Source organism: Arachis stenosperma, chromosome 7 (genome assembly GCF_014773155.1).
Source record: "Arachis stenosperma cultivar V10309 chromosome 7, arast.V10309.gnm1.PFL2, whole genome shotgun sequence".
Lineage (NCBI taxonomy): Eukaryota > Viridiplantae > Streptophyta > Magnoliopsida > Fabales > Fabaceae > Arachis > Arachis stenosperma.
In genome coordinates, this window is record NC_080383.1 from 83,084,326 (window position 1) to 83,097,194 (window position 12,869).

General features: G+C 40.3%; 1 long non-coding RNA gene across 1 annotated transcript; it reads left to right on the forward strand.

The window, feature by feature from the left end:
• Window positions 1-5,691: 5,691 nt before the first annotated feature.
• On the forward strand, window positions 5,692-7,178 carry LOC130940415 (uncharacterized). The gene is made up of 2 exons (XR_009070301.1): window positions 5,692-5,737; window positions 6,929-7,178. It is a non-coding gene; the product is annotated as an uncharacterized LOC130940415 (long non-coding RNA).
• The last annotated feature ends 5,691 nt before the right edge of the window (window positions 7,179-12,869 follow it).

Below are 12,869 nucleotides of genomic sequence, written 5' to 3' on the forward strand. Positions count from 1 at the left end.
ACAATCCAACCACAACCAATCCACCACAATCCAACAGAGTTCCAGATGCAAACACAAGTAGGAAGTTCAAGCACCAACAAACAGTTACAGCAAGTAGAACAATTAGCAGTTAATCACAAAGGCAAACCAAATACAATATGCACACTCAAACAATGTCACATAGATGCATATGATGCATGCCTGTCCCTAGTGGCTGATGATATCATCTGTCGGTTACCAAGCCAACCCGACGTGTCCGGTAGCTAACCCGGATACAGTCTCTCTGTTGCGCATTATTATCATTAGAGGGTATCTGCGCCCTGTCGCCATTAGAGGGTATATGCGCCCTGTCGCCATTAGAGGGTATATGCGTCCTGTCGCCATTAGAGGGTATCGGTGCCCTGTCACCCTTACAACCAGAGAGAAAACACAAGCATACTCGCTTACAACTTTCATCTCAGCCATTCGGCTTAAATTCACAAATCATTCAATTGCATACATGCACATATATTCAACCATGGATCACCATCCATCTCAGCCATCCGGCTCACGGTTCAATCCAGAACCAATCAACTTATCAATAAATACAGCCCTTCGGCTTAAATTCATAATTCATAATCGGCCTTACGGCTTATAGCTCATTCGATAATCAACCATAAATCAATATCACACACAGCCATTCTGGCTCACGGTTCAATCCAGAACTAGCCAATATTTATAATCATACATAGCCATTCTGGCCCATAACAAAAACAGTACTTCCATCATTCAATATCATCAAATTCATAAAACCGGCATTTAAGCCATAACTCACTTTTCTCAAGCCATTTCACTTTGAAATCAACTTTTTAACTCTTTTCAGCCTTGGCTTTAAAGATCTCATTTCTCAAATCATCTCAGGCTCATAAGCCAAATTTACTCAAAGTGAGTTCTCTTTTTAAAACAAAGCCACTCTCGGCATCCTCTTTCTAAAACTTCCAAAACCATGGGAAGTTAAAGATTTATTTCAAAGTATTCAAAATCACCCATCCAACAATGGGATTTTATAACAAAAGTTTCTCGGCAGAGTCCCAAGTCTTTAGGGAAGGTCAACTTATATAATTTCCTTAAAACTCATTGAAACTCTTAAAATCATAGATTCTCGGTTCAAGTAAATAAAACTGAATTTACTATAAAACCGGCCATACAAAATCACAAGTTCTAACCCGGTCCAAAAATCAACTCATTTGAAACAGAACTGGTTCATTTGAATCAAACCGCTTTCAGGTTTCTTTTTAGAACCCATTTTTCTAACTCTTCCAAAATGCCTCAGCCTTGATTAATCAATCAAAAGTCTACATTCCTTTAAATTCACTAAAAGCTCCTTTTTATATTGAAATCAATATTAGGGCGTCATTCTTTCTTTCAATGATTCAAACGGTAAAAATAGTTCAGTTCTAAATAAGCCGAACTCAATGTATAAGGTTCATCAAATAAATTAAGCTTGAAAACATAAATATCCTTTTAATAAATCAAATAATACAATTTCCCAAATCCAACCCTTTTTAAATAACCTTACAAACAAGTGTAGGATTTTATAGAAATTTCGGCAGCACCTCCCCTAAAACTTGGACTTTTGCCACCCGGTTCGGGTCCCAACTAAACCATTTCTCAGTCCTTTTCAACAGCTCAAAACCAGAAATCAATTCAAAGCAAGCTAAATCCAACAACTGCCTCAGTGGCGTATCTCAAGGATACCATTTCAAAATCAACTCAATATCAATCGATATAACTCATTTCCAAGGCTTTAAAGAAACGGATCAATAACAAATCATTTATCCAAAACCAAATCAATTAAAATAAACCAGGCTGAATTTAAAAGTGCATTCGACTTTTCAAATCATCAAAATAATTAACTCAAATCAAATCAATCCTCAACGGATTAAACTCAGATTCAAATCTTTAAAGAATCAAGTTCAAACATTACATTTCACAAGCCGCACGACAATTCAGTCAAACCAACATCCATAATCATTCGAGTCAATCAAATAATACATAAGGCAGATACAATCACTAAATACATAATATCTCACATCAGTATCCATATGTAATAATTCCAATACATAAAACATAGTTTTTGGAAAGCGCCCCTACCTCAAAACGCAATTTCCATAACTCAAACACGTCACAGAGTCCTTTTTCGCCTCAACCCGAAATCATCAACAACCGAAATCTCAGCTTCAAGCCACATCCGCAATAACCATAGCGACACTAATCGCAACATACAATAATCAGGACTCGACCCCACGTTATCAAAACTCATATTCATTAACCGAACACAACAGAATACTAACGCGAGGCTTTCCGAAACATAAATACTTACTGAACTAGCGAAACGAAGCAATTGCGATTTCGAACCGGCGGCAGCAACAGCTCCGGCAGCGGCCAGAAACTCTGGTGGGTCAACTAGAAAAATCGCACAGCATCAAAACCATCTCGAAAACCAAAAAGGCAGAAACCTCAAATGAAACCCTTACTGGCAAACATTTCTGGCGACGGCAGCAAGGTCTCAAGTGGCAGAAACTCTGCCTGGAGCTTCAGCGGTGATCCCGGAAGTCATAGAACCATCTCCGGCGGTCAGAAACACAGAGGCACAGTGTCCCCCTTTGGCAGTGACTCCTGCGGCGGCCAGAACCTTTTTCCGGCGGCGGTGAGACCCCAACAGCGGCGGCTAGGAGGGCGGCGGTCACATCTGTCGGCCAGGGAAACTCCGGTGGCAACGAACCCCAGCAGAGGCAGACAGCAACTCCAGCGATCCTCTCCGGCGACGACACCAGCGACGCTGGCGGCGAGCAGGTCAGCGACTGGGTGGCGTGACTCTTTCCTCCCATCGCGGTCATCTCCTTCGCCTCGGATCTGCTCTACAACGGCGCAGGGAAGGCAGCGCGGCTGGGCTGGGTGCAGCTTCCGTGGTGATGGCAAGGCAGAATGGTGACCCAGGCTTCTCAGACGGCGGCTGAGCGGCGCAGTTCCCTCCTTCTTCGCGACCTTCTCTCACGCCTGAGTTCTAACCCGCGACGGCGTCGGTTATACGAGCAGCAGTGGCAGCAAGAGCTTCCTTCATTCTCGCGAAGATGACGGCGGCGAGGCGTGAGGCCCAGTGGCAAGGCGTGAGGTGGTGGCGTGGTGGCGCGACGGCGAGCTCACTTCTCCTCTCCCCCGCCGCGACTCAGCCTTCTCTCTCTCTGTTCTGTTTCCATTGAAGGGTTTTGGTGTGTGTTTGCTGCAGTTTTTGGGGGAAAGAAAGGGGCTTGCGGCTGCTGCTGAATTAGGAACAAGGAAAGGTTTCGGCTGCAGCTGGGAATGGGGAGCAATGGGTAACCGGGTAGGGTTTTAGGGTTAGGGTTTTATTTTCAAAAATTAGGGTTAAGGGCATTATGGTAATTTCACATAAAATTGGAAATAATATAGTAATTGAAACTCAAATTAAATCCAACACTATTTGTACATAGAAAATACTATTTGCTCATCAATTTCACAAATTATTTTCAATAAAATGCCCAAATCTAAAAATTAGAAATAATATAATTAATTTCTTTATTTTTTCAAAATAACAGTACTAATATTTAAAATATTAGTTACTTAGTCCAAAACATATAAAATCCTTATTATTTCATAACTATCAACCTTATACTTTAAATATAGAAAATAATCCAATAATTATAAAATTGGATAATAATCATAACTTATCTCAAATCCAATAAATCAAAACTTGCCTTAATTATCTTTAATAAAATAATCTCTGAAATTAAGGCTATAAATAACTGTAGGATTTGAGACTTGATCATAATAAGACTTTTCAAATATTCTGGGTCTTACACACCACACCTGCCAAGAGTACTCACAAGTAACAAATAAGTGCTGAATATTTTGTACTTCGTTGTTACACAACAAGCACAAAGTATCATTTTGTTGTAGCAGTCCCAGCCTATTTAGCCGATCCTTTGTATTTACTCGGCCTACCAATACAAACCAAGTGAACAACTCCACTCGAGGTGGAACTAGGCCTTTCCAAATGTCCTTTGTGAATCTGTATCTCAGGAGCTCCTCATCCAAAGACTCTTCCTGCAATACCTGCACAAATGAGTTAGTAGAATAAACACCTTCCTTGCCAATTTTTCACACCACTCTATCTTGCACTTCCACTATCAATTTAACAAATTGCAATGCTTGAAGCATCTGGTCTAGTGTATCTGTTTCCTATTGGCGTAATTTCCTCCTCCATTGGAAGTGCCAAACCCACTCTATCCCATCCCAGAACCCGCAATCCGCAATTACTGATCTTTTTTGGTTTGAAATCAAGAAGAGTCTTGGATAAGAGTCTTTCAGCTTTTCTACTTGGAGCCACGTATCCTCCCAAAATTTGGTGGATCTACCATCCCCTATTATATAACAAGGCCATCAATCATCTTCTGCCTTACATGTTGCTCCTTTATTTGCACTTGACATATGTCTCCCCATGGGCCACCTCTTTCTGGTAATTCCTGTGTTGACAATAAGTGATTTGGGTTCAAGTTATTACAGAGGCATACAATCTTCTTCTATAGAGGACATTCCTCCTTTGAGAACCTCTACCACCATTTAAATAGTAGAGCAGCATTACGGACTAGCGCATCACCCACACCAAGACCTCCAAGCTTCTTTGGTGCCTGAATCATATCCCACTTTACAAGAGCCATGCCTGGTCGCCCATCATCCTTTTCTCAAAAGAGTCTCCTCTGCAGTGAGATGATTTTATGTGTCACCCCTTTTGGCATCTTATACAAACTCAGGTAACAAATCGGCAGGTTATTAATAACCGACTTTATGAGTACCAGCTTTCCAGCCTTACTAAGGACTTTTGCTTTCCACAAGTTAAGCTTCTCTTCCACCTTGTCTATAATCAGTTTCCACGTTTTTACCAATCTCGGATTTGCTCCTACATTAATGCCAAGATACCTCACCGGTAGAGTCGCCTCCAGACAACCCAGTAGCTGACACATCTGTCTAACCCACTCCTGACTGCAGTTTACGGTAGGGGTGTTCAAAACCGATCCGGACCGAACTAAACCGACCAACCGAACCGAAAAAACCGAAAACCGAACAAACTGAAAACCGAAAAAATCAAAAAAAACACATTTTGCTGTTTTTATTGCGGTTCGGTTCGGTTTTCGGTTCTGACAATAAAAACCGAACCGAACCGATATTATACAAAACCCTAAAAACCAAACCTCCCAACCCCCAATTAACGTGACCTAACCTAACCCCCCCACCCCCAAACATAAACCTAGCCGCTCTCTACTCTCAGTCTCTCACTCTCTCAATTTCACTCTCTGCACTCACTCTCAATCTCACTCGAAGAAACCCAAGGCCGGCGGCGAACCCATCTTCTGCAGCACCTCCCCAGCCGGCGAACCCCTTCCTCCCACCACCTCGTAGCGTCGTCGAAGCCTTTCTCCCAGCACCGCTGGACCTTTCTTCCAAGCCCCTCCTCGCGGACAGCACCACCCAACCCCAGCCAGCACCACCCTCACGGTCGTAGACACTACACCACCCAGCAGTCCAGCACCATCCAGCGGCACCCCAGCGCCACCAACAGGACCGATCTGGCCACCTGCAACACCGTTCGTGGCCACCCATAGCAGTACTGCTGCGTTTCTGGCCTGGCCACCCACAACACAGCAGCCACTGATTGGCCTTCTTCCAGTGCTCTTCCTCGTTCCCATCCACTTGAGTTCAGGTTTGATTTTCTCTCCTTCTATGTATCTGAAGCAATTAGACATATTGGGTTTATAATTATGAAATAGTTAGGGTTTGATTTTGTTAATTATAATTTCTATGATTCTGAGTTGCTGGATTTGTTTAGGGTTTTGTTAATTTCTTGTTAATAACTCTGATTCTGTGCTTCTGAGTTGCTGGGTTCAAATTTGCTTGTTTTGCTTAGTTCAAGTTCTGTGATTCTCTGATTCTGTGATTTTGATTCTGTGATTATGTGTTTTTGAATTGATTTTTGGTTTTCTGCATTTATTTTGCTTGTTTTAAAATTTTGTTAATAATACTAATGATTACTGTGCTTGTTTATTGATTTTGTTAATTTGAGTTGTTTGTTTTGAGTTGATTTTGTGATTTAATTTATTAATAATTCTGATTCTGTGATTCTGAGCTGCTGGGTTTAATTTATTTTTGCTTGTTTTGAGTTGATTTTGTGATTTATTTATATTCAATTTCTGTTCAATCTATTTGTTCATTGTTGCTGATTGTTGTTCATTGTTGTTCATTATTTGTTCATTGTTGCTGATTGTTGTTCATTGTTCATTGTTGCTGAATGCTAGTAATTTTTTATTTTGTTGTGTTTCTGCTTCTGTTTTCTTAATTATTTGTTCATTGTTGTTCATTGTTGTTCATTGTTGTTGATTCCTAGTATTTGTTTTTCATTATCTGATATTGGTCTTTGGCAAGATATTAGAAGAGAATTTGGAATCAATATAACTGATGAACAGAAGGTGCAATTGTCTAAGGTAATTGGTCTTTCTACACATGTCTCAGGTGCGGCTTTTAGTTTCAAGAAAACTAGGTGGGCACAATGTATTTATGTATTGCCTGTATTTTTTGTGAGACAGTGCATTTTTACTGGTGGGTGCATTGTTGATTTGATGAGTTTTTTTTTGTTGGTTTTGTTGCTGGCTTGCTACCTTACTGGTTGTTGCTTATTGTTGGTAATTTGCTGGTTGCTGTTTATTGCTGGTTGCTGCCTTATTGATTTGATGAATTATTTGGTAATTTCTTTTGTTGCTGTTTATTGAATTGCTGGATTGCTGCCTTACTGGTTTATTGAATTGCTGCCTTGCTGGTTTATTGCTGCCTTGCTGGTTTATTGCTACCTTGCTTGCTTGTTGCTGTTCTTATTATGTAACTGTTTTTCTTATTTCAGGTTGGTTTGCATTAAGAAGTTTAGCTATTTTGTTGGAGAAGGCACCATAACTTTGCTATCAGTTTAATGACAATTCATTTTTATTTTCAGTTGTCTTGACTGTTGAACTATTGAACTTCTTTAATTGTCGTATTTGAATTCTGTTGTCGTTAAATTTCATTAGATCAAGACTTTGTTAGATATTGTGTATTTCGGTTTGTCAATTTCAATGTTATGACTTTGCATAATAGTATGGTAGAATTTTTTTTTATTTGATTGAAAAAACCGAACAAACCGAACCAAACCAAACCGATTTTAATTGGTTTGGTTTGGTTCGGATGACCTTTACAAAAAAACCGAACCAAATCGAACCGCACTTTAATTAGACGATCGGATCGGATGACTTTTCCCTCAAAAACCGAACCAAACCACACCGCGAACACCCCTAGTTTACGGGTATCAAGTTGGACTTCACGAAGTTAATGCTAAACCCATACATCATTTTAAAACACCTCAGCATCCTCTTATAGTTTCTGACTGTCTCCTCATTCGGCGGGTAGAATAATATAGTGTCATCAGCAAATTGTAAGTGCGATAATTCTATATTATCCCAACCAACTAGAAGTGGAGAGATTCGAACATTCCTTACCGCCTCCCCGATCATCCTGTTAAGCACATCTACCGCCAAAACAAACAGAAACGGTGATAATAGATCGCCTTGACGAAGCCCCCTCTCCATTTTGAACGGTTTTGACGGGACCCATTAACCAGAATAGAGATATAGGCCGTTCTGACACACTCCCTAATCCATGACCTCCATGTTCTACCGAAGCCTATCTTCTCTAACACTGTATCAATAAAAGACCATTTAACTCTATCATAGGCTTTCTGAAAGTCCAATTTGATAATTGTTGATGCCTTTTTCTTCAATTTCAACCATTGCACAGTTTCACATGCAATTAAGGCCCCGTCATGTATCTTTCTCCCCTTTACAAAGACACTCTGCGATTCCCTAACTAAACCGAGCATTACACTCCTTGTTCTTCCTATTAAAAATTTAGCAATGACTTTATAAACACAACCAACCATGCTTATAGGTCTGAGATCCTTTATCTCTTTAGCTCCAATGAATTTCGGAGCCAACACTATCCATGTGACATTAGAATCCTCTAGTAATGTTGCTGTCTCAAAGAAGCTCATCACAGCTGCAGTGAACTCCATTCCAATTTCATTCCAACACCTTTTTATAAAGTTCATGTTGTACCCGTTACTCCCGGGAGCCTTAGAAGATTTACAATCCCAAACTGCCTCCTTCACTTCCTCCACTAACAGTAAAACCTCTAGGGCTTTAGCTTCCTCCCTCTCTAGCCGATTAACTAATCCATCCCTAAAGCTCACACTTGGAGAATCCTCCTGGTGGTACAGGCATTGATAAAAGTCTCGAATGGCAACCTTAATTCTTGTTTGATTCCTCACCAGCCTCCCTTGAATTACCAAAGACTAAATCATGTTATTCCTTCTTCTTACTGATGCTATATTATTGAAGTATCTTGTGTTTCTATCCATCTCATTAGCGTGTCGGGATCTAGACATTTGCTTCTAGTGGACTTCCTGCCTTTCATACCACTTTTCACAGCACCTCACTAACGCCCTCCTCCTTGCCTCCATTGTACCATCATAGCTTCTACTACTAACCATATCATCTACCTTCTTTATTTCTTCCTCCAACCTCTTTATCTTCTCAGTTATATCCCCAAAATGCTGCTTATGCCATCTACGCAGTGGTGTTATCAGTGCTTTCATCTTCTCTAAGAAATGTACATCACCTAATTCCCTCCACTCTTTCTTCACCATTCTCAGAAAACCTTCATGCGTGAACCAAGAGTCTAAGTTGCGGAAGGGCCTTGGACCATCAAATTTTCTACTGTCTTCCATAATCAAGGGACAGTGATCTGATAAACCTCTAGGGCCTCCCCTTAGATGCGATTATGGGTACACATTAAGCCACTCCACAGAAACTAGACACCTGTCAATACGATTGCACGACTGTCCTCTAAACCATGTATACTTTCGATCATTTAGCGCTAAATCAATCAATTCCATATCATTTATCCATGCTCTAAAATCTTTCGTAGACGCTAATAATCTAGTCGCTCCTTTTCTTTCTTTCATATGTACAATTTCATTGAAGTCTCCCAAACAACAGAACGGTACCTGACACAACCCTACAATATAACTCAACTCTTCCCAGACGGAGGCTTTCTCAGCTCTTTCATGCGGTCCGTACAAATAGCACAATAAAAATTATCTTTTACCACAACCCCTTCTACACACAACCATCTATCCCCTTTATAGCAATTAGTCAATTTAAAAACTGCCTCATCCCATACTAACAATAACCATCCAAAAGCCCCAATTGAGCTTACAAACTCCCAACAAGCTCTATCTCTACCCCAGATACGAGCTACATAAAAATTAGTCACAAGTTCCTTCTTTGTTTCTACCAAACCCAGCATATCCAGCCTAAATTTAATTTTAAAATTCTTCAGCATACCAACCTTTACAGTACCTCCCAATCCCCTAATATTCCATGAACTTATAATCATTTCACAAAATTATTACACACCTATTTTCGAGTTTCTGGCCTGCTTCTTCGAACATTTTCTTTTTGCTTTGCCTGTCGTCGCTTCAGAGCCATCGCTTCATTCTGCTCCTGCAAAATAGCCATAATATCCTCCTCATCACTGCACTGAGCACCTGACTCTACAGCTAGCTTCCAAGCCTTTTTATTTTCAGCCATTTCTTTTTCCCAGCTTGGCTTTTGTTTTTCACTGTGAATGTCAGTATCACCCTCCAAGTCATCCCCTAGCTCCAGACCTGATTATGTACAGTGATCGCGCTCTGTCTCTTGTACGCTGCCGTTAACCTTAGCCAAGGCCTCCGTCATGATTTCTCCCTCCTCCAGTCCCATGCATGTATCGCCACCTAGCTGCTGCTCATCCTCTGATGCATTTTAGCTTGTAAAACTGCCGTTGACATTGCCATGGCTCTCATCTCCAAGAAACCGCAGTCTCTTTTCCGAGTTACAGAACCCCGGTCGTTCTTGGCTCGGTTTTGTGTTTATGCCCCTTCCCTTCCTGCGTCGCTGATGAGCGGATAATTTGTATACTTTTTGGCACTGTTTTTAGTATGTTTTTGGTATCTTTTAGCTAGTTTTTAGTATATTTTTATTAGTTTTTAATTAAAATTCACTTTTCTGGACTTTACTATGGGTTTGTGTGTTTTTCTGTGATTTCAGGTATTTTCTGACTGAAATTGAAGGTTCTGAGCAAAAATCTGATCCAGAGACTGAAAAGGACTGCAGATGCTGTTGGATTCTGACCTCCCTGCACTCGAAGTGGATTTTCTGGAGCTACAGAAACCCAATTGGCGCGCTCTCAATGGCATTGGAAAGTAGACATCCAGGGCTTTCCAGCAATATATAATAGTCCATACTTTGTCCAAGATTTGATGGCCCAAACCCGCGTTGCAATCCGGCCTCAGAAATTCCAGCGTTAAACGCCGGAACTGGATTAAAAATTGGAGTTAAACGCCCAAACTGGCATGGGAGCTGGCGTTTAACTCCAGAAAAGGTCTCTACACGAATTTCCTTGATTGCTCAGCCCAAGCACACACCAAGTGGGCCCGGAAGTGGATTTTTCTGTCATTTACTCATTTCTGTAAACCTTAGGACACTAGTTTACTACTTATAGGACCTTTTTACATTGTAATCAGTACCGAATACTACTCTAAGACATTGTACACGTTTCTTCCACAGTATGAGTCTCTAAACCCCATGGTTGGGGGTGAGGAGCTCTGCTGTGTCTTGATGGATTAATGCAATTACTACTGTTTCTTATTCAATCATGCTTGCTTCCATTCTAAGATAACACTTGTTCTTAATCCGGATGAATGTGATGATCCGTGACAATCATCATCATTCTCAACCATGAACACGTGCCTGACAAGCACCTCTGTTCTATCTTAGATTGAGTAGTTATCTCTTGGATTCTTCGGAGTCTTCGTGGTATAGGCAGGACCTGATGGCAGCATTCAAGAGAATCCGGAAGGTCTAAACCTTGTCTGTGGTATTCTGAGTAGGATTCAATGATTGAATGACTGTGACGTGCTTCAAACCTGTAATCTACTGGGCGTTAGTGACAGACGCAAAAGAGTGATTCTATTCCGGTAGAGGAGGGAACCAAACCGGTGATTGGCGGCACTGTGACAGAGTGCTCTGCATTAGCTTTCACTGCGCGGATGGGAGGTAGCTGCTGACAACAGTGAGACCCTACACGAGCTTGCCATGGAAGGAGACATGCGTGTTTGATGAAGAAGACAGTAGGAAAGCAGAGATTCGGAAGATGGAGCATCTCCAAACCTCAACCCATTCTCCATTACTGCAGTACAAGTAACTATTACATGTTCTTTTGCTTCTTACAATCAATCCTGATACTTTCTAATCTCCTAACTAAGATTTACAAGATAACCATAGCTTGCTTCAAGCCGACAATCTCCGTGGGATCGACCCTTGCTCACGCAAGGTATTACTTGGACGACCCAGTGCACTTGCTGGTTAGTTGTGCGGGATTGCAAAAGTGTTATTGCAATTTCGTGCACCAAGTTTTTGGCGCCGTTGCCGGGGATTGTTCGAGTTTGGACAACTAACGGTTTATTTTGTTGCTTAGATTAGGACTGTTTTCTTTTTGGTGGTTTAGAGTCTTTTAGTTGAGTCTAGTTCATATTCTAAGTTTGGTGTCCATTGCATGCTTTTTGCTTTTCTTCTTTTAATTTTTCGAAATTTTCTTATTTTTAGTCCCTTTTTGATTCATAAAAGTTCTAAGTTTGGTGTCCTCTTTGTGTTTTTCTCTTTAAAATTTTCGAAAAAATTGTGTTTGATTTTCTAAAATTTTAAGTTTGGTGTCTTTTTGTGTTTTTCTCTTTCCTCTTTTTAAGAATCAAATCTTATTCATAAAAATTTTTCAATCATATCTCCTTAATTGCTGTTTTCAAAATCTTTTTCTTTACTAATTGATTCAGTTTTTAATTTGCTTTGATCTTATTTTATTTTTAAATTTTCGAAATTTATTCTGTTTTTCTTTTATCTTATTTTATTTTATTTTTAAATTTTCTTTTTTTTTCGGTAATTTTAAAAAAAAAAAAATAATAAACAAAAAAAAAAAAATTTATCTCTTTGCAATTATTCTCATTTCCCTTTTGTCCATTATGGACTCAAGTGGAATTAACCAGTCCAAAAGGACTCTGGGGTCCTATGCCAACCCCAGTACAGCTGCATATGGGAGTAGCATCTGTATACCTCCCATCAAAGCAAGCAGCTTTGAGCTAAACCCTCAACTCATTATCATAGTGCAGCAAAATTGCCAGTATTCCGGTCTTCCAGAGGAAGAACCTACTGAGTTTCTGGCACAGTTCTTACAAATTGCTGACACAATACATGATAAAGAGGTAGATCAGGATGTCTACAGACTGTTACTGTTTCCATTTGCTGTAAAAGATCAAGCAAAAAGGTGGTTAAATAACCAACCTACAGCAAGCATAAAGACATGGAAACAGTTATCAGAAAAATTCTTGAATCATTTTTACCCTCCAAAAAGGATGACACAGCTAAGGCTGGACATCCAAGGCTTTAAACAAGAGGATAATGAATCTCTTTATGATGCCTGGGAGAGGTATAGAGGTATGCTAAGAAAATGTCCCTCTGAAATGTTTTCAGAGTGGGTACAGTTAGACATTTTCTACTATGGGCTTACAGAAAAAGCTCAGATGTCTTTAGACCACTCAGCTGGTGGATCTATACACATGAGAAAGACAATTGAAGAAGCTCAAGAGCTTATAGACACTGTTGCTAGAAACCAATACTTGTATTCTAGCAATGAGTTTGTTCCAAAGGAGGAGGCCATGG